Genomic DNA, 20882 nt, shown 5'->3' with positions numbered 1-20882 from the left:
GGACAAGCCGAGGATTCCCGGAGGCCTCTAGCATTTCACCTACAGGGCTCACGGTTCCAGAGCAGGAGGCGGGGGCTCTCTCCAGGACACAGCATCTCCTTGCCTAGGGACAGTGCACTTGGAATACAGAGGATCTCGTTTTAGAGCGCTCAGAACAACTTGGACAAATTAAAATTTCTCGAGATGGAAGAACAAGGTCCTGCCCATGACTTTGACTGATAAGGAGCTCGGAGAACACGGACATTTCTTTCAGAAAATAGAGAGCCTCCCCGGGCTAACTAACGATTGTCCTACTACTATGATTACTACGATCTGTTACCAGGACCCCTGCTCCTGTCACGTCATCTCCTCTAATTCCCAGGCCACTGCTGTTTTCCAGCAGATCATGCTGTCTCAGCAAAGCCTCCTGGCTGCTTATATGAAAAGCCATGTGGGAAAGAGTTAATTGGCAAACAGAGTGACTGCATTTGCAACCCAAGAAGGCCTGCTGCGACTTGTTATCTGCAAAGCTAAGCAGCTTGCTGTACAAGTGATATTCGAAGCTCATGGCTGCTAATGCCAAGGGGGCCACTTAACACCTCCCTGTAAATGGTCTCAAGATTAATATCTTGCCATTTATTTTATGTTATTTTTTTTTTCCTTGGGAGGAGAAGCCTTCCTCGTATTTTGCCTTACCGAAGGTCAAGCCTGGCGAATACCTGAGGTGCCATGCTAACTTGAAAGTGCCTTCATAACTTCTCTCCATGCGGCATGAATCACAGAGTTGGAGAATAAGTTGGAGAACAATCCAGCTGAACAGAAAATGCCTGGGCTTTGGACTCAAAGAACTATGTCCAAATCCTTCGCAGCTAAATGAAAATTAATTTCATTCATCTCAGCATTATTTTCTCTTTTATTTGTTAAAACAGAAAAAAAAATGTAAGAAAACCCATATCACAGGCCTTTGGGGAATAAACTATTGGAATCTGGCTCTGCCCTCCCCACATGCTAAAACTGGTCTTGAAGTACACCATCTCAACTGTACCTGCGTCTCCACTGAGCCCCCCACCCCAATCCTGAAACACACTCTTCTCTGACCTCAGGCATTCCTGGTTTTCTTTCTGCCACTCTGGTCGCACCTGCTCAGTCTTCCATGTTGACCATTTCCCCCTCTGTCTGGTCTCAGAACTCTTCATTTTCCTTCCACACACTCTGTAGATAATGGCCACTATCATCTATTAAACACCAAGCGTGTGCTGATAACTCTCAGCTTTATCTCCACAGCCTACCTCTGTCTATTAAGGTGCAGGCTACTTCATCTACTTGCCCACTTGATGTCCATGTGGATGCCCTTCAAGCACCCCACACCCACATACTTCTGAATCTTGAGCTTTATTCTCCTGAAGAATCCATTCAATTCCAAGTCTACTACAACTCACTTAATAGCACCGTAAGCAACACTATGACTCCAATCAGAAGTCCAAGGTTCATAGCTCATTTCTCTCTCTCCTCTTTTCTCCAAATAAAATGAATCTGCATCTCATGGGGACTCAAATGTGCAAGGATCTCTCAAATTCATTTCTCCACATTTCCACCATCACTCCTGGGTGGCCTATTTTAAACTTTCCCTTCTAGACCCATTCTCCACCCTTCTCCATCCTGTTATTCCTCCACACCAAGAGGATCTACATCAATAACCTTTCTAGCCTTTGGGCTCCTGGCTGGGCTGAGGTAATGCAGAGCACTAGCGTGAAATTGGAGGCAAGGAGAAGAATGAGCTCGGGGTGTGTGTTCCACTGCTCCCTCCTTTCAAGATTGCCATAGGTGTGATAGGCGCGGAGGTGCACACCTGTAATCCCACTGGCTCAGGAGGCTGAGCCTGGAGGATTGCAAATTCAAAGCCAGCCTCAGCAACTTATTGAGGCCCTCAGCAACTTGGTGAGAACCTGTCTCAAAATAAAAAGGCCTGGAAGTGTGGCTCAGTGATTAAGTGCCCGTGGGTTCAAACATTGCAGAGATGTTCAGAGATCTTCAGTGAAAGTTTCATTCCCTTCATGGGTCAGCCATTCTATCTCCATATCCCAGGACCCCTTCCCACCCTGGTATACCTCTGTGCTTGGTACAGTGATGACTCCCCATTGTTCCTTGTCCCCAAGGAACTGCACACCCCTCTTGTGGCTTCCTTACACCCTGCCTTACATGATCTCTTGTTCAACTTTCCCAAACTATTCTTGTCTAAAAGTGCTCTCTATTTCCTTCTAGAAGGATGACTGGTTTTAGTTCAAGCACTCTTTAATTCTTATTTGAGTCACACATAAAAATGAGAAAGGGAGAGAAGGAAAGGAAAAGAAAAGAAAATGAAAAAAAAAGAAAAGAAAAGAAGGAAAAGAAAAGAGAAAGAGAAGCCATGCTCCTAATTGGTCTTCTGCACTTGTGGATAGAAGCCAAATATAGTCTCCTTACGGCACTGAGAGATGATTCTAAGCCATGCCTCGGTTTAGTCCTCTGCAAAAAGCATTCTGAAGCCCGCTTTTGCGTTTGCGATGACCTCCTTTCAATGGAATTAAGTCCCTTCAGGATCTGTCCTCCGCCTCTTTCTCCAGCCCCTGTTCTCTTCTCTAGCTTGTTTCTTGCTCTCCAGTCTTGCGCATGGAGCAGATTCCCTAAAGCGCTCCAAGCTCATTCTTGCCTTGTGGACTTCTGAGTGTTCCTGTGTCTGCCCAGAGTGTTTGGCTCATGGGGGGCAGGTGTACTTGCATCTTTTCCTTTTCGAGATCTTGATCTAGTTGTCATCCCTCAGGTACATCTTTTTTTTGCTGCCTTTGAGAAAGTGGTTCCTTCCCTTTTCTTCTGTCATGGCCTCTGTCATTTTGTCACAGTAATGATTTTCCTGAGAATCATTTAGTATTTGGTTATTTGATCCTGAGACTCCTTCCATGAACTGTAAGCTTAAGACCACAGTGGTTGTGGTATTGTTCTTAACCCTACCCCATTATGAGCATTGGCTAGTATATAGTAGGGATTTAATACACAGTTATGGAATGAAGGAACAGGCAAGTGGAAATGCCTGGCTCATGTTACATGCTGTATTTGTTGAGCATGTATTATTTATCAAATGCTGTCTGATGCCTGAGGCTGGCCCAGTGATAATATGATCATGTCATCTCTCTTCAGGTAGTTCTGGTTATCACACATTAATTTTTGAGACATAATTCATTTTCATAATGGTGGCATATGGCAATACCTGTTCTCTAAATACACAATTTTCTTAGTACAGTTTTTTTTTTAAATTTTTTTTTTTAATAAAAGATGTTACATTCTAAACCTAAAGAAGTTCACTTTTTTTTTTAATATTTATTTTTTAGTTCTCGGCGGACACAACATCTTTGTATGTGGTGCTGAGGATCGAACCCAAGCCGCACACATACCAGGCGAGCGCGCTACCGCTTGAGCCACATCCCCAGCCCTCTTAGTACAGTTTTGATGTGTCTAAATAGGAGAATGAAGCAAATGGCTTAATGTGATCTGAGACTTCGCCACCTATTGGTATTTATATGAATTACAGGCATATTACCCGAGGGAACAAAAACACCCAATCGCAAGGATCCTAGTATTCCTGGTATATCTGAACAAAGAGAGATAACAACTGGAAATTGATAAAGTAGATAGATAACATCACAAAAATTTTTGAATGGTGAGAAAATTTATGAGAATCTGCCAGAGGCTTTTGGATAACATCACAAAAAATTTTGAATGGTGAGAAAATTTATGAAAACCTGCTAGAGGCTTTGGATTGGAACAAGCAGTTTTTTGATATAGTTAGAAATTTCAGATGTAGAAGTGAACCTCAAGTAGTTATCTTTAGAGGAACCTTGGTGCAGAGAGACGGAGGAAGCACCCATAGCAGCATTGTAGACATCAGAGGATCCTGGATAGGATGCCTTGTCCAGGATCAGAACATCCCGGCTAAGCTGGAGGTGGGAGCAGTACTCCCTGCACCAGGTGGTCTGACACGTGAGAGGGAAGCCCTCTCCAGGCCCATCATTTCATTCGCTTTAATTGATTGAGCAGCTACTTTGTGCCAGTGTGGCCATTTTAACAAACTGAGCTGTTGTAAGCAGGAGTCCTTTCCATTCCCCTTCTCGGATAAGCTCCACAGCAACTTTAGGAAGCTGGCATTTTGATCACAGTGAGACTAAACTCACAGAAGGAGAACACCAGCTCTCCTGGGATTACACAACCAGAGAGCAATGAAATGAGGGTTCAAATCGTGGGTGTGCTGAGTACCAATCTTGTCACCTTTCTGTTCTGCAGTCAAACCAGTGGAAACAGCACAGGGTCTCTTTGTATTTTCTTTCCATATTCCCTCTCCTTTTGCTCTGAGGCAACAATTGTCTTTTAACACCTGTAACAATAGTGTGGCATCTTTGCTTATTTCCCCACACAGGCCGAGGGCCCCACCCTCCTCTGATACAACAGTCATCTGTTATCACCTGCTTCAGGGTAGAGCCACCCTCAGGATCAGGCAAAGGAAATCAGCCCAAAGGGCTTCAGGCAGTAGAGGTTCTAGAAGAGTGGAACAGGATGAGGCTTTGCCTCAGTCTTTATAATTACTTCTTATAGGCAAAGTTGTAGCACAGTATAATTACAGGCACCCAATAATAGCTATCGGTCTCGAGCTATGAGGGTTTGCATAAATAGAATCTACTCGGCAGTGCTGTGTGGCTCAGAGGAATTAGAGCAGGTCTTGGAAGATGTAGATTTGGTTCCAAAGCACACCCACTTTCCCTGATGGCTTTGTGTCCTTGGACTAGAAACTTTACATCTTTGACCATTGCTTTTTCATAACCCAAAGGATAATAACATTGACCTCAAAAAACTTTTGGAAATTGACATAATATAGGAAATGTGTAAGATAGCACTGAAATCAAAAGACAACCTAAAGATTGTGATTTCTTCTTCTTTTCCATCAAATAGTGAGGAGACTGTACCATGACATCTGCCAAGAGCAATGAGAATAAATACTGTTTTCACTTCCGGCACCAGTCTATGTCCATATGGAGAATTGTAAATGTTGGGATGCTGTCCATTGTGCAGGGAACCCACCGGACACTGGATACCATGAGCACTTTTGAAATGAGAGGCTTTAGGCTAGGAGAATTTACATGAGTTAGCCATAGCCTACCTAAAGTAGGATATGAGTCAGTTTAGATTCCCGGCTGCTGGCCTAGACAAGAGCTTTTTCAACCCAATTCTATGGCAGTTTATTTTTAGGACCCACTTTTCTAAAGGTTTGCAATCTTTCTCCAAAGCCCTGCTTTATTCCTCTGTGATGTCCTTTCTGACTCCCAGTTTCCCTTTTCTTTAGGAATCTCTCCAGGTCATGATTTTTGTTCATGTGTAATAATAAGCCTCTTCTTCCTACTACTATTAAAAATAATAACAGCATTAAAACAACAATTAATACTTAGTTGTTTATATTAATAGTTTAACTTAATACTTTCATCAACCTTACAAGCATATAATGGCCTGTGAGCAAAAATAGAAGCTTAATAGTGGTAAAGAAAGTTGACGGGGACCTTTAGCCTCATTAAGTGGGAGGCCAGCCCTTCTAATCCAGGTCTAACTCCTGCTAGAATCCTTGTCCTCAAATATGCTATTCTTCATTCTGATTGTGTATACATTAAATGTGTCATCTCCTTCCTATCCATTTAGGAGTAAATAACTTTATTTTTTAATAGATTGCATCCAACCCCTTAATAATAGCAAGAGCCCCATGGTGTCTCTCAGAGGTGCCCAAGATTGGAAAAGCATCGGACTTGATAGCACCACCTGGATATCTCCAAACATCTCAACGTAACATATCTGTGGCCTTCTCCGAGAAGCCTGTTCCCCTCCCAATCATTTATTTACATCCCACAAAATGGCACTGTTATTAACCCAGTCACCTGGAAAGTGAGAAGTTTGGGAATCCTTATTAATATCTCTAGCTCCTTCTAATATCACATCCCATAAATTATTAAGTCTTGATGATTCAACCTCCAAAATAATTTTAATGAATCCATATTTCTCCATCTCCATTGCCACTGACTCTGTGAGCAGAGAAGGGATCAGTGTTGAATAGAAGGATCAATCAAGTATTTAAGAAGTAGAAGCAAAGTTGGATTTGATGGGCTCTAAATTCTCTTCAAATCATCAGATTTCATGAATTTGTCATACAAGAAAAGCATCTTAGTAAGGACACGCAGATAAGGGATCTGGCGGTGGGGCTGAACTCTCATGGAGAGAGGCTTCTTTGGGCCTCCTCATATTATACCTTGTAGGTGGCCTACCAGGCTTTCTCTCCCAGTCACACACAACCCAGGGCATCTGGCGATGGACCTGAGTTGGAATTTCAACTGTGTTTGTGAACACTCAGGTGTCCCTTTGGGATGCTGAACCTCTTGCAGACATAATTCACTCATCTGCCTCACAGTGTTGGTGACTGGACAAAATGAAGTCATTATGCTGAGGATGAAGAAGCATGAGTAATTCATTTATTTCAAGAGCATCGGGTGTTGGGTATGTTGGGTGATGTGGATGAAGAGAAACAGAGTTCTTATCACCAGGGAACTGGAGTTTCTAGGGGTAGACAGATATTAAACAAATAATCACACAATAATATATAGGCAATCATTCATGATAGCCCTGGCTCGCTGGGCACTTCTGATATGCTGACAGTCTCTAAAGTGTCTTATATACATTAACTAGCTTAGTCCTGCCATAACTTCTGAAGTAGGCATATGATAAAGTGAGGCACAGAGAAGTGAATTAACTTGTTCAAGATTTCTCAGCTACTACATGGTCAAGTCTAGATTTGAACCCAGACTGTCTGGCTCTTTTCAACCCTCTCCCAGCCCTCTTATACTAATAACACTATGACGGCAAATGGTAGGTCACTTAGTAATATATTAGAGGGAACTCACATAGATTGGGGTATCTGGGAGTCTGTCCAAGTAAGTGACATTTAGGATGAAATTTAAAGGCTGAGAAAAATCTGGGTAAAAGGAAAAGAAGATAGTATGAAGCCAATACCTCGATTGGCTGTGAGATAGATAAAGATTGAGTGGGTAGAACCTCAAGATAGAAAGACTGGAGAGGATCGAATCATTCCAGAGATTGTGAATTATACTTTAAGAGCAAAGAGGCCATTGCAGATTTTAAGCAGGGTATTGTCATGACTTCTGATAATCCTCACACCAACTTAATAATTTAGGTATAGTAGAACAGACTGAGATGAATTACCTTTCTTAAGATCTCCCAGGTCATAGGTTGTTATTATAGAACTTACCAGGAGGCTGAATTGTTTCTACAGCTTTAACCTCAATCATGGCGTGATTCTGCTATGTGGGTACAGAACACAACCCATGTGTCAGTTTTCTCATCTTCCACCCGGTGTTCTCTCTCATTTTACCTGTATATCAATGACTTTCATGTTGATGTGTCCAGTTCCAATTCTTCCCAGGAATTCCAGACTTTCTGTCAACCTGGTGCCTCCATTTAGAAATTTACTGGCATCTCAAATGTGACATGTGAAATGGAAACTCTTGATTTCCACCCAAATCCTTCCTTCCTCCCACAGCCTTTCATGACTTAGTCTATGGCCAGTCATTTTGCCCAGTGTCTGGGTCATGTGACTGACCGACCCTCCACTTCTTTTTCATTACCCCAGTATGATCAGTTAGCAGCTCCCACTGACTCTACTCTCAAAACAGACCCTCCTCCCATCCTTTAATAATCACCAGCTTCTTTCCACCTCATTATTGTAAAACCCTTCTCATGATTCACCTGGTTTCCAAAGCAGAGCTTTCTTTCTTAGTCAGGAGTGAGGGCCAAGGCCTTTGCCGTGGTTAGACTGGACCGGTTCTGCTTTGTTTTTCATTGTCCACTGGTTAACATTTTGACTATAGCTGTGTTCATGCTACAGTGGTTGAGCTGAGTGATTGCCATAGAGAATGTATGGCCCACCACAGGAAAATGTTTACTGTTGGACTTTTTTTGTGATCCATGTTCTCTGCAAAATAGGCATGTGCACACACACACACACACACACACACACACCCCTCTGACTTTGTATTCCAACATGCCTCTGCCCTCCTCTGTGCTACTGGTTTCCATGCAATTTCAATTTCAGGAACTTTCTAAGCAGGTCCCACTTTTAAGATTTTACCTGCTGACCCACCACCTGTACCACCCTTTACCCATCAAAGCCCCCAAACTTCTTTTCAGTTTGTGCTCAAATGACAGCCAATTGAAAATTCTTCCCAGATTTGCCTAACTTAAAACACCCGTCCCTCACTCTCATTTCTCTTTGCTTCTTCATTTTTCTTCTTGCCCCTTATCTCCACTGATAGGAGGTACTTGTATATTCCCTGTCCCCTACTAGAGTGTAAACACCATGAAAACAGAGGCCTTATTTTATTCATTGCTTTGACTTGAAAAGAGCCAGGTACATAATAGATGTCCAGTTGTTATTTGGGGATGAATGAGTGCACGTGAAAATAATGCAGTGGACAGCACATAAGTTCTAGAATCTTTCTGGGTGCCTGCTGTGTGCTAGCCACTTGCCCAGCACTTTCCCATCCATTGACTTCTTGTTTGCCCTCCCAACAACCTTGGTAGGAAGGGGCCCTTGTTTCTCTTCCATCCTTCCCATAAAAAGATAAGGATATCCCTGAAACAATGCGCGGTAGAAGCTGCTGCACATAGAGGGCAGGAAGCGGCCGTGTCTCCGGTGTACTCATAAGAGACCATTCCTGAGGTCTGAGCTACTTCTTCCCTCCAGGTGGCTGCTGAGAAAAGCACTGTATCTTTAAAATAGCTCACATCATTAAGATGCTGGTAATAAATCATAGTTGTGCAATTTTTCCTAAAAAGATTAAATCCAGGATCCTTCTCCAGAAACCTAGTTCCCGCCACTGAGGGCTTCCTGTTTACTCAGCCCTCCATAATAGAGTTGTAACTGGAATATGTTAGGATTAAATTAAAGTCTGAGCACCAATGTGTGCAGCACTTTAAATTTTCTTTTTTTTTTTTCAAATACCATATATATACTTACATCTCAAAACCCATTCCTTCTATTTATTTTGGCAAAATATACAGAATACCAACTCAATCATTTTAGCCATTTTGGAGTATATGGTTCACTGGCATGATACCATCACCACCAGAGCTTCTTCATATCTCAAGAACTGAAATTCTGAACCCATCAAACAATAACTCTCCATCCTCCTCCCCCAAAGTCTGGATACCACCCTCTGACTTTCCATCTCCATGAACTTGACCATTCCAGGTCCCTCAATGAGTGGAATCATACAGTACTTGACCTTTTATGACTTTCTTATTTCACTAAGCACTTTGCAAGCAAGGTTCGTCCATGACATAGCATCTGCCAGAATTTCCTTCCTTTTAAAATCTGAATAATACCCAATCTACATATACACCACATTTTATTTGTCCATACACCCCCGGACAAACCCTTGAGTTGCTTCTAACTTTCGACTGTGGTATATAACACGGCAATGTACACTAAGATCTCGTTTAGTTCCTGCTTTCAATTTTTTTGGGTATTAAAATTTGAGAGGCGGATTTGCTAACATTTATGATAATTCTGTTTGATTTTCTGAAGAAGCTCCATACTTTTTCCCAAGCAAGCCTTTTGTTAAATCTTCCTTTGTTAACATAAACTCTAGATTTAAAAACAGTGGCATTGAGAAATGCCAGAAAAAAAATAGCAGGAATGCTGCTCCTTCACCTGGTTCCAAGTCTTATGCCTTAGTCACGGGCTTCCCGGGCTGCCTAGTGACCACCCTGTCATTGTAATAAGGCACAGGTATTTTGTCTTTTTTTCCTGTGTTTTGTTCCCCAAGTGAGTCATCTGAGGAAGCTAAGAAGGCCAAGGGAACGATGCCAAACTTTCTGTATTTCTTCCTTCCCTGTTCCCCTCAGTCCACCCACTCAATGGTATCAGGCCCGAACCGGAGAGCCAAGCATTGAGAAGGTTTCCTCACAACCCACCTATGACCTCCTGAGTCTCTGAATGGGCACAAACAGGCCCTGCCAAGGCAAGGCTAAAAGGCCATAATCCCACAGTGATGGTAGGTCATAAGTCCGGTGGGGGTATTGAGCCTTCTGAAGGCCTGTGCTTGGTGATCAGGGAGAGACAGATGGAAATGGCAGTGGAAGGTGGAACCAGGTCCTCTTCTGTGCTGTAGACCCACTGAGTGCCATCTTAACCATGCAACTTCACTCACTCTGGGAGTAGATGAATCCTTTCTTCACTCTTTTGAACAGTTTCCTAAAAGCAAAATGTTACTCAGAATCCCGATGCAACATATAATATGACTGATAGCAAAGGTGCTTTGCTTAAAAAAGGGAGAAAGGTGAGAATTTCCTTGACTCCTGTCACTCACCTACTTCCTCTCAGAAGCTCCCTTTTGGCATCTGGGTGCTCAGCAGAACTTTGTTTGGAAATCAGTGAAATGGTCACCTGGCTTGTGGTAGTCAGCCATCGTGTGTATTGACTGAAGCCCTCCAAGACCCCACCATGAAGCATCTATACCTATGAAGTGGCTTCCTAAATGAAGATCTAAATGCAATTCCGTTGTTCATCTCATGGCTAAACACGCAACAGTACATTGGTAATAATTCCTGACACCTCTTAGCTCCTGACACCTGATGGATTTTTGCTCTGAATGGTTGCTTTGCTTGGACCTGGGTAGGTTTGTTAGCATTTCAGAGATGTGAAAACTGAGACTTAGAGAGGCTGTGTGATTCACTCAATGCCCCACGGTCAGTAGGTTAGGACCAGGATTTAAACTCAGGAAATTTGCCTCTTAGAACCTATGCCTTTAAACACTCCACATTACCGTCTCCTCTGAGAAACTGGAGGTGGATAAGCAGACACGCTTCAGGGTACAGCAAGCATAAGAAGTAAGGGAGGCATCCACTGGCCAGCCCAACACTATTGCTCCAGCACCACTGTGGGCAGTGCCTGTCCCTGGACAAAGTCACCGGCCTTTTCCCCTTTGGGAGACCCCTGAGCCAGCTGCGCCCACCTATGTATGCTTTGGCAGAGTTCTTCAGCAAGCTGCGGCAATTAAAGTGATTCAATTAAAGGTTGAGAGCCACAGAACAATCCATTTGGTCCAAGATCGGGTTTTCGGGATTGGATTCTCCATCAATTTTCACATCTATTTCACTCTTTCGTTTTCCCTGCTTGTGGGAGGGGAGGTGTTCTTTCTAATTACACAGACACTTTCTCTTAGTCCTTGTTTTCTTTCTCTAGCCTCCCTGTAGAGAGTTTGCTACAATTGATTGATAAGAAGATATTGATTCCAAGGGCAGAGTTCAGAAATATTCTTATAAATGGATCTTGTTGTTAATTAAGGGTCATCCAAAAAGGGGACTGGACATGGAGATGTTGAAATCCCAGCTCCCAGCAGAGGTAGCCAAGGGGTTAAAATGGCCCAGTGACCTATGCTCAAGAAAGGAAATTCAAGAAGGAAGGAAGATGCTCAAGATTAACATTTATCTAACCCAGGATAATGCCAGGATTCTGGCTCTACAATACCAACCTGTGACCTTCAGCAAGCCTCTTAGCCTCTCCAAATTCAGCTTCCTCGATGTAAGCGATAAGTGATACACCTACCATCTTCAAAGGGCATTGTCAGGATTAAATAACATCCGTGAAGTGCTTCGTGTAGCTGCTGCCACACAAGAGGCACTAAAAGGATGGTGGTGGTCCCAGCTATCTTTGCTGTTATTATTTGTGTCTTTGCTTAATTCTCACAGGTACCCTGAGTAATGGGTATGAACTGGAATTCAAAATCACAACGCCAAGAAGTCATGCCAGTCTTGCTCATTGGCTGATGGGGTAGTGATTCTGTTTAGGATTTGCATATGAAAATCAGACGAATAATGACTATTGGGCAAGGGGAAGTTGCACATAAATTAAAGCCAGCCTGGGGGCTGAACTCACAAACCCTGCACTGTGCTCCTGTTCCTGCTTGGCATTCTGTCCTCATTACTGTGTATGGCTGCACGATAAATTGGGAATCTGCTGTGGGAGAAAATGAAGATTTATACAGAGCTGAATTGAACAAATGGTGAATAATTGATATGGCTGACCTGACAACTCCCACTTGTAAATAACACGGAATGTTTTACTCTGGTAGTAATTTAGTTTTCTGGACATCCTAAGTCCTCCTAGTAGATCACTATTGAGATCTTATACTTTCTGACTCTCCCATGCAGAAAAAAATTAATAGAAAAGAATGTTTAGGTCATGCGCGCTTTAGTCTCCCAATATCATTCTAGCATGATCCATAGCCAGCACGGTTCACATTAAATACTCTCTGAAGAATATAAGGATCCTTTATTTAGTACTCTGCTTTAAAAATAGAGTTTGACCCTCCACTTGGCAAAACTTGAGATATGTATTTGGTTAAGTTAGAAATCCCTGTGCTTACCAGTCTTACAACTGTTAAGAATAAAGCAAAGTAAAATAAATGACAAAATAAACCACGTTGTGCCATTGTTTCAAACATCCTCACTCACACCTGGGTCTAGTCCACTCGGTTCTTACACACACGACACACTTACACACAGGACACACTTAAAGTCCAAGCTTGGAAGCTAAAAGAATTTTATAAATGAAAATATATGAGCACACCTTGAGTATCCCTGCACCTAGGAGGTATGAATTCATAAATAACTTACTAAACAGGCTAGAGGAGCAAATAAGGACATGTTGGAAAATGTCTCTGTAGCCTTTCAGGTTCCTGGAGTATTAGGACGGAAGGAATCCTTGAGAGAGAATTCTGGTTAACCTTTTGATTCCAGGTTCAGTTTCATTCAGTAAATATGCACAGAGATCGTAGAATGTGAGAGGCTGGGATCACGTGGAGGTTGTGTTTAGGGAGAATAAATATTTGCCCATAGCTATTTTCCATTGAGGAGTTCAAATGCTGGTGGAAGAGGCAAGTGCTATGACATGGTTGGGAATAAAGTACTCTAGAAGCAACTTAAGAGTAGAAATCAAATTCACACTTTTGGCCTGCTTGCAGAGTACCATTCTTCAACATGAGCTCCTCTTCATTCCTTTCATTGACAAAAATATATTGACCATCTTTTAGTGGGTGAAACCCAGGGCTGGGCACCTGGGGATGCTGAATGCCTTCGTCATGACCCCTGAGTCCATCACAGGCCCAAGTCCTTCAATAATGGCTGATTACTGATTGGAGAATTGGGAGCTTGTAAGCGTTCTAAAAGATTGCTGTGTCCCCTGCTTTAGATAGACTTGTATGTAACTGGCCTGGACTTAATTCAGGCAAGAGAATTGTTCAGTTTTGTATTCCTTCTACTCAAGGGGAAGAGGTGAGGCATAGAAATGACTGACAATTAGCTGATTTTTATTTAAAAATATAAATCTCAAATAGACATAAGTTGTACTATTTTAGCTTTGTAAAATATAGAACTAATAAAATGAAAAGGTCGTGAGGTTCTTGTTATGATTTGGTATGGCTGGGCACTTTCTGGATGGCCAGTCAGGGGCTCAAAATCCAGACTTTACTCTACCATGGAGGTCAGCGTGCATGAATATTTGTGGGATCTTATTCAAATACGTCATACCTCAGATTTCTTGGATATAAAGTGAGGAAATTATGCCAGCTAAATTCTGGTCTGTTCTTCATTAGCTACTGTTCCCTGACAAGTGAAAGGGGCATAACTCATGACATAAGAAGGCTCGCTGGCTCTAAGGTACAAGGAAATTAAAATACATTTCGATGGTGGTATCTGCCTTGGACACAAAGCCAGTTGTTTTACCCATGAATGTCACAGCACTGGTATTTTTAAAAAATTGATAACATAGCAATTCCCAATTTTTTTTTTGTTTTTATGTGTTTGAACAACTGATCTTTGAAGAGCAAATGTTTCTGATATGTTGTATCTTGAAATTATTTTTAATGACAGCTGGGAAAATGATTGTGGCAACATGCATGGGATATGTGTGTGGGTTTGGCATTTGGGCCTGTGTGATTTGGAGGATCTATATGACCTCGCTGGATCTCAGTTTTCTCTTCTGAGAACTCTGACTAATTACTGTGAGTCTCTTCTTAGGCTATTTGATGGAGACAAGGCATGTTGTGTAGCATTCTAGTGCCTGACATCTGGCAAATTCCTAATGACTACAACTCCAGTTGATATGGATTCCCAGCTGATAGTGGGACTTCCTTTTTCACCAAGCCAATTCCTACTGAAGTAGAAAGAGAATGGAAAGCTAGGACTCGATCCAGTCAGATAACAGAACCTCTATCCCATTCACAACACTGTCTCCCCATTAGAGACAAAGCCTTTTAAACATTAAGACTCATTGACAATAGGAGTCTTCAAACCTCCTCTTCGAAGACTCCTGATACCTGACTGTTAACTAGATCATTCAGCCAATGAATAGTAGTAATTATTATTAATACAATTCTTCTGCTTTATCCTAAAACCTGATTTATAATTCATTTAAGTTTTAGTCATGATTAGACATTAAAATTTTAGAGTACTTTCGAGAAACAGCATTAAAAGGGATAGTATTTTTGGAAATTATTGAGTTCTTACCTTTTATGTATTCACTAACTTGTGTTCTTCAGAGACCTCTGATTTCTTGCTTACAAAAAAGCTAATCAGATTTTTGATTAAGAAAAGCAGAATATTTGACCATAGTGAAGGCAAAAGATCTTAAAAGTAGAAGTTATTCTTATTGATCACATATAGTATGTCAGGCACTTTATACATTTCATTTTTATTTTTATAATAACTTGCAAATCAGATACCATTAAATTCATGTGACAAATTTGGAAATGAAGTCTCCTGGAATGCAAATACTTTATACATAGTTACAAGCGTCTGAGCCCAGATTGCAACCAGTATAAGCCCAACTCCAAAGATTAGTGATTTTTTCCTTTTATTCTATGTGTCTAGAATGGAGGAGAGAGATAGCCACAGCAATAACAAGAAAGGGAAACTTTGCTTAAGCTGACTTAAAAAGTGTGTGTGATCATGTATATATTAAATTTCTCACTTTTGCAATTTACCATGGACATCCCCCAAGGGCAACAGAGATAAAGCCCACTTTTTTCAAATGGCCAAATAATATTCCTTGCATGGGTATGTCACAGCTTGTGTGGTATTTCCTTGTTCATATCCTTTTATGTGTGTGTGTGTGTAGCTGGGAACTGACCCCAGGGCCTTGTGCATGCAAGCAAGCACTCTACCAACTAAGCTATATCCCCAGCTCTATTTCCTTTTTTATATCCATTCATTCTGTCTTTCACTCTGTTTTTTTTTTTGGGGGGGGGTAAGGGAGGATACCAGGGATTGAACTCAGGGGCACTTGACCACTAAGCCACATCCCAGGACCATTTTGTATTTTATTTAGAGACAGGATCTCATTGAGTTGCTTAGTGCCATGCTGTTGATGAGGCTGACTTTGAACTTGCGATTCTCGTGCCTCAGCTTCCCAAGCTGCTGGGATTATAGGCGTGCATTACGGAGCCTGGCTTCTTGCTCTCTTTTGACACCAGAAACAATTAAATAACATTTAGGCACACTTATTTAGATTATCTAAAAACTGGGCACAGAAATGTAAACCACATACTTCTCTTCCTTTCACAGTTGGAAGGCATTTTACACACGCCCACCAACCTCCCAGTTTACAGATGAAAGATCCGGGGTACTCAAAGAGGCAGAGAAGATCACAGAGTCATAGTAAGCAGTTTGGTAGGTCCTCTGGAGCCATAACTCAGTCCCCTGGTCGCCAACTGGCTCAGTTTCAGAGGGTAGAGGCTGGTAGAGAATGGAGATGGGGGTTCCTAGATGACTGGCGCTTTGTAATCATATAAATCCATAATCAGGACTAATCTTCCAGGCCTGATTCCAGTCTTGGCAATGATGCTTCTGGCCGACAAGCCTTCTTTTGCCAATGGCCAGGGCAGGGATGATGGAGAGCACAAAGTCACCTCTGCCTCTGGTGGAGGAAGGGCCTTGCTGTCAAGTGTGTGGAGCTTCCTGGCTAGGGGACAGAGGGCATTCCGACTTCCCTTCCTACTGCTGACTCCTGTGACCTCTTAAACATCCTTGAAGGCCCTGTCTCACTTACTCTCTTACAGACACAGCCTTCAGCCCCCAGGGTAGGTAGCACAAGGGGGGGGGAACTCAATGTCTCTACCATGAAATGCTAAGTAGAAAAAGAAGTCTGGTGACCTTTATCTCTAGTTATTTCCAGACCTGTCTAATCTTTAGAGTCATGCAGAGTGCTTATTATAATACAGATCACTGATTCCAAGCATGACTTTCCAGGAGGCAAAGCCAAAGAAAAAGGATTTGAAATTTATATTAAACGTATATTTTTAAAATTACACATATGAGCACATATGTGTGTGCACACACATAAGATTTATTTTCTTCTTCTGAGTTCCCAGGTATTGTGATGATCTGCACGATGACCTAGATACTACATCCAATGTTGTTATTTTTCTCAGTCAGAAAGTTGAAGTCTACAAATACCTGAAAGTCTATAACTTGTTTAAAAGTCTATAACTTGCCTGAAACCATTCAACAATGATCCTGGACCACTCCTAGTTTCCCAGGTTCCAGGCCAAAATTCCTCCACTAAATTTATAAATATATATTCCTTATAAAATAAATAATATTAGCCCTGCGTAATGTAGTTGATAGTCCCTTAGGCCACAATTTGTTGTTGTTGTTGTTGTTGTTGTGCTGGAGATTGAACCCAGGGCCTTGTGCCTGCGAGGCAAACACGCTACCAACTAAGCTAGATCCCTAGCCTAAATATGTATTCCTTTTTAAAACAGGAGATATTTATCCTTGTCAAAGTGCTACTGTGAGAGAACGTGAGAAAAAATACACATGGGACCAGAGCTCAGCTTCCATGGTATGGAACAGGGGCAGGTTTCTGGGCCATCTGAAGGGTTCGGGAAGGTGAGGATCAGAGTCTAGGGCTGCACTGGGGCCATGAGCTCTTCCCAGCTTTTATTTTAAGGTCCATGAATGGAGAAAGCCTCACTGGTGGGTATTTTCATTCATCTCCTCAGCATGTGTAAGACATTTAGAAAGTGAATGATTTTCAGCCCTTCTTTATTTGGGAATTAAAGGTAAATATGGTGCGGAAAATGCTTTGCCCTGGCTTTAAAGGCTTGTGTGAAATACTTCCCGAGCGGGGAACTGTGGGTCACTAAAAGGTTGCTTCTCACTAATGCCCTTGATTGGCTGTTGGTGCACAGCTCCCTCTGAAGTGGCAATCAGGCAGAGTGACCACTGCCCTTTTGCTGCAATTATCAATGGTCTGGCAATTTCCCTCAATTTTAATCAATTTGGTGCCTGAATAGCTCTTTTCTTTGTTTTAGACAAAAGAGGCAAGTGTTCTTGGTCAGTGTGCTTCCCATCTCCCAGGCAGCTCCTGTTTTCTTTAGAAAGCACTTTAAAGACCTTCTCCAATTTTAGGCAGTTGCAGACGACCTGCGCCTCCTTTCATGAAAGCAAGATTCCTTCTGAGTGACATTTCAACCCGGTGCAATGTGATCAGCGTTGGGAGCATCAGAGGTGCAGTGCGGTGGGAGAAGTCAAAAAAGGGTGGAGCTGGGAGAAAGGGGGTTGTGACTGTTGGGACATATTAGGGTTGCCTGTTGTAATACAAGATTCAGTTGAATTCGAAAACATTCACATGGAATATACTTGCACTAATTTTTTTTCATCGATTCTCTAAAATTCCAATTTACTCCCGTGTTCTGTATTTATATTGGTTAGGTCTGGCAGCCCTAGTGTGAGTAGAGGAAGGTGAAGCAAATAGAGACATGGGCTGGGACACTAAGACAATGGGTAATTAAATAATAATGGCAACAGTGACAAACTCTTTCATTTATTCATTTGTTAGTGCATTTGTGCATTTGAAGATTCACTGATTTACTAAAGATTTATTGAATCTTGTTATTTGACTAGGTTTACGATTCGGGTAGTAAGTGGAACAAAGCAGATGAGTGGGAAAGAAAACGTGCATATCAATGTTGTGGTGCAGAATGAGGAGTACATCAGAGGCGGTTCCTGGTGCTTGTGCGTTTTCTCACCTATTGTACCCCAGGGGTCTGAGCAACAGACACGAACTCAGGCCTACAGTGCTTTGGAACACAGAAATCTTTCCTCATCAGGCATCTTTCCCAATCCATCATCTTCCTCCTGTGACCACATTCAAGGCGTTCAGAGGAGGCAGGTAAGATGAATATCACAAACCCACAGGTGTTATTTAAAACAAATGGGCTTCACTGGATGTGGGGTAGGCCTGCAATCCCAGTGGCAGGGGAGGCCGAGGCAGGAGGATTGCAAGTTCCAAGGCAGTCTCAGCTACTCAGCAAGTCCCTAGGCAACTTAGCAAGACCCTGTCTCAAAATACAATGTAAAAAGGGTTGGGGATGGGATTCAGTGGTTAAGTGCCCCTGGGCTCAATCCCCCGTACCCATCAATAAATCAAACAAATGGACTTCAACTGAAGACCACCCAAAATATGGAAACTGGACCACTGTCATCAATGTATTCCACAAGTGTGTGAGAACACAAAAAATAAAGGAAGATATAAGTCTATGTTTTCCCTTTACAGAGAGAAGACAGCAGAGAAGGAAAGGCAGAGACAAGGAGAGTGGTCCAGTTAGGGTGAAGGGAGTCCAGGCTCGGAGCCCCACAGGAGAAGCGCAGACACCTGCAAGGTTGTATGACTGCCCAGGTGAGCTTGCTGCGTCTATGTGAAGGTGGCCTCTGGACTTGTGCAGTGAGCTTTCTGGGATTCCAGATGACCTGTGGTTCCTGGAGGTGCTGTCCACTCTCGAAGGCCAAACACGAGGCCATCTCTGTTGTTTCCAATCAGACTGCAGAGATGCTGCTGGTTCCCCTGAGGCCTGGCCCAGACCCCTGTTTTCCTTAAGGCCTTGCATTCTCTTACAAAACCTTTGTGTGATCTTAGGCAATCCAGAGGAAGCCAGTTTTCCTTCCAGGCAAAAGATCAAACTCACAAACTGAGGCCCCCCAAATAATTATGTCACAAGACAGCATAGGACGTGCACTTAGAGCAAAGGGAAAGAAACTAAAAACCACAGTGGAAGGAAGGCTGGCTTCTGCAGGGGAAAACGGACCCAGCCTTCCCAAACACGCAGCATCCGAGATGGACCCTCAGGGAAGGGTCAGGAGTTTTCCAATCTCACCTGGTAACTTCCATGGAATTAGATAAAACCAGGGGGTTGTATTAAAAACTTCCTCTGCCTGATGAGAGGAAATTAGATGTCTCTATTTCCACCCACTAAACCCGTGTGGGTGCAGGCTCCTGCCACACGCACACTTGGCATGAGCCAGTGCTACAGTCTACATCATGAAACTTTCATGTCTTTCCATGGACTCCTTAGAGAAAAAATGCAAAGGGGGAAAGGAAGCTAAGAAAACAGGAAAATTACCTTTGGGCTAAATGGTACCTCACCTTGTCACTTCACCTTGTCATAGGCGCACATGCCACTTGATTTGAAATCGGGAAGATGTGCTGATGTACTGCATCAGGCTGCTCCCTTGTTTAAGCAAGTTTGTTGAACCAGAATGCATGAGAGATTGGCCCAATATCACACAAATTTTATCGATATTTTAATTTTTAAAAAAAGTGAAAAGAAGAGCAAAATATCAGCATTAGGATATAAGATGTGCTCTCCAATTCCCAGTTATGCCCTGGACCAAGGTCCTGCCATTGCTTCCTGGTAGATCAGGACTCACCAGACCCACACTTGCCTCAGGCCCAGGCCTCTTTCAGTACCTCGCAATGTATGATAACTGTGAGTTGGCTGACCCCACCTCAAAACTGACCTGCTGTAGGTCTCGGTCCCTACAATGCTTGCTAAATATCCGGTTAAGAAATAAGCAAATGAAGTATTTAAGTATTAACAGATGATAAGGATAAAAATGTAATTCCAGTCTTAAGATTTAATTGCATTTTATCCTGGAGAAAATGCTCAAGGACTCTGTATATACCTGAGGGTAATATTCACTTCATCAACTCAGTACATTTTTTTAAAAAAAATAAGTAAGGCGGACTGTCAGTTGGAGCAGATCATTAGTGTGGTCCTGCTTGTGAGGAAGCCCTGACACTCTTCCTCAGAAAGTACTCTTTGTCTTCTGCTTTTCCTTGTAAATCTTGGAACCCCCAAAATGTAGCATAAGTAAGTTTTCTGAAGTCTGTCTCATGATCCGGTTTTAGGTACAACCCTTTTTACAAATAGGCAGACATTAACATTTATAGACCTGGTTTGAATTGAAACCCTATTCTGAATCCACTGGTAGGCAATAGCCAATGTTGGTTTTTGCAACAACTCTGGCCTCTTGCAGCCTTCAGTGGTGTGCAGGTACCATCCCCACCAGCTCGCACGTTAAATTTTCAGAAAAATCTGTGAGTGGTTGACCTCACGATAGTTTATAATTGGTCACCAAAAATCCAGGATTTGTTAATATATTTTGCAAGAGTCAGTTGTTAAACCTTTACTAACACAGCCCTGCGGTCCTCCTCTTTCATTTGTTTCTTCCTTCCTTCCTTCCTAGTTCCCCACCTTTCTTCCTTCTTTCTTTGCCTTTTTTCTTCCTTTCTTCCTTACCTCCCTCACTATTTTTTTCCTTTTTCATAATACTTCTAATATATACTGGGCATTTGGAAGGACCCTTTACAAAACATCTTCTTTCATCATCTTAACTACTCTATACTATTTTAGCTGAATTTTTACAAACAAACAAAAAAAAAAAACACAAAGGCTTAAAAATTTAAGTAATGCTCTCCC

This window comes from Urocitellus parryii, chromosome 7, assembly GCF_045843805.1.
Source record: "Urocitellus parryii isolate mUroPar1 chromosome 7, mUroPar1.hap1, whole genome shotgun sequence".
Classification (NCBI taxonomy): domain Eukaryota; kingdom Metazoa; phylum Chordata; class Mammalia; order Rodentia; family Sciuridae; genus Urocitellus; species Urocitellus parryii.
This window is presented reverse-complemented; position numbering follows the sequence as displayed.